General features: G+C 52.0%; 1 long non-coding RNA gene across 1 annotated transcript; it reads right to left on the bottom strand.

Moving 5' to 3' along the window:
• Positions 1 to 841: 841 nt before the first annotated feature.
• LOC111438311 lies at positions 842 to 2,080 on the bottom strand. Its single transcript, XR_002709642.1, has 2 exons — positions 2,036 to 2,080; positions 842 to 1,065 (listed from the first exon to the last, which is right to left on the bottom strand). It is a non-coding gene; the product is annotated as an uncharacterized LOC111438311 (long non-coding RNA).
• Between the last annotated feature and the right edge of the window lie 255 nt (positions 2,081 to 2,335).

Here is a 2,335-nt window from a genome sequence, read left to right on the forward strand (position 1 = left end):
GCCCCCCGGGTCTAATAAGCTCCCGGGTGGAGCGCCACCATACTTGAGCATCGGCACGCAGCATGAATGCTGCGCATTCCACCTTTTGATCTTCGGGGCAGTTTGTCAGCCTGAATACGGTCTCTATCGAACTCAGCCACAACTGTGCCTCGGTCGGGTCGTCAGAGGTCCCCTTAAAGGTCTGTGGGTCACCTCGCTTAAAATCTCGCAGGCACCTGGCTTCCCTGGTGGAGGCGGAGTCATTCGCAGGCTGGCCTCCTGACAGGTTTCGTACCACGACCCGCAATACATCGACCAATTCCGCCGCTGAGTCTCGGGCGGGCTGGGGTGTCGCCGGCCACGGGCACGTCACCGTTACGTCGGGCCCCTCCCAGGTGTCCTCGCGGCCGGGACCCCGCCTCCTCACGCTGCTACCCCTAACTGGGGTTCGCCTCCTAGTACTCCCTCCTCGCGTCCTGGGTGGCATATCTACCCCTAGCAATAGCGATGAGGTTACATACTATTCCCCCACTTCCATGATCAATCACAAAGGCATAAGTCGCGTACGCACGCAATGGCATTAGCCGGACACACACAAGCATAAATCGGGCACATCATGGAACATATCACATCAGAACAATTACATCCGTAATTCTCTCTTACCCATGTACACATACCTGACGTGATGGTGTGGTTGCTGGAGGACCATGGAGATGCCTTAGGCCTACATCGTAGACCAGTCTACAAGATCTGTGACCTAGGGCTTTGATACCAACTGTAACGCCCCTAATTTTCCCCACCCTAATTAGCGACGCTACCTTATACTCGTCAAATCAACAGGAAAAGGGGCTCACATGGAACAGTCTCGATAACGAAAATGCATTCATCAATTTAAGCAGTTCATACCTAGAAAATCAATTGCGACAACCTAGCCTAGAAGTAATCAACAGAGACTAAACAAACACTTCGCAAAACTAAGAACCCAAGAGAACCCAACAGGCGCTACGACACAACAAACCCTCCTCAAGGTTTCCATGGCCCTTCGCCTCATCCACCGTCACCCGTACATGGGAGCCTTGCCTTTTCCTGAAAAATATTGGTAGCACGTGGCTTGAGTATTATATAAAATACCCAGTAAGTCGCCCCACTGTTGGGGTTAAGCATATATTCATACATTCGGATACAAGCAGTCGCACACAGTACATCTACATGTCGCACATGATACACATACATGACGCACGCAACACACATACATGTCACACAGAAATACCCATACATGTCACACATCGTTACCATACATGCCGCACACTGCTAGAAGAACGGAACTGAGAGAGAGCTTTGTCTTCCATTCCTTCCCATGGCCTTAGGCCCTTGCCTTGTCCGGGCGGGGGTGGATGCATGGTAATTTCCCACACATGGCCCACGTGTGTGACTGTGGGCCCACCAGGCGAGCTCGCAAGCGAGCTCCCTGGGCCTGGCTTGGTCGGGTATGTATGACATACAATACCGGACGCCACAGACAAAGGAGGGCCTGCATGATATCGTGGCGAACACAATATCGAATATACGCATCCTTACCATCAGTAGCATAACGGGGGAGTGCCCCAAGTACATAACCATAGCGTGCATGAGGTTCTTAAGGTTTACCTCCATGCCATTACACCTACGACGCTCCATCCCCTCGCCGCATTACATAGCATAACCGGGTTCACATTAGGCAAGCATATCATAGCATAACCGGGTCCACATTGAGCAAGCATATCCTAGCATACTAGTCATCTTATTCATGGCATGTGGGGTTCTCATTACAATCATGACATGTCAATCAAGCTCATCATGCATACAGGGCGACGAAACGCGCCACAACATCATATTCATAAACATGGCATACCTAGCAATTCACTGCAAGAATCACATACATAAACAAAGCATGCGTAGCATTTCACGGCAAGAAACATCTAACCTAGCATACAGCAACAACCTATGGTGCATGCAAGGGCCACAGGGCACGCACCAACATACATACATAACTAACGCCAACAGTAAGGTTACTTACCTCCTTGACCTTGACCGAAGTCGCCCACAACGCTAACTCCAGCGCCTAACTACTTTCTCAAATGGTTGAAACGAGGGCGGAAATGGCTTCGGAAGGGTCGAAAACCTAGGAATCGGTATACTATTCGGGTGTCGAGCCGCCAAGCCGCACTTAGCCGAACCGGAGGTTCGCGAAGCCGCCGGTGGAGCAGAAATCGATGGCTGCGACGAACACCGCCGGCGCAGGGTTTCTGGAACGCCTCCGGCTTGGGCCACAAAGGGGACGAGGCTCTGGGGTGGTGTCCGAACGCGGGCTGCACGC

Source organism: Cucurbita moschata, unplaced genomic scaffold, assembly GCF_002738365.1.
Source record: "Cucurbita moschata cultivar Rifu unplaced genomic scaffold, Cmos_1.0 Cmo_Scf00073, whole genome shotgun sequence".
Taxonomy (NCBI): domain Eukaryota; kingdom Viridiplantae; phylum Streptophyta; class Magnoliopsida; order Cucurbitales; family Cucurbitaceae; genus Cucurbita; species Cucurbita moschata.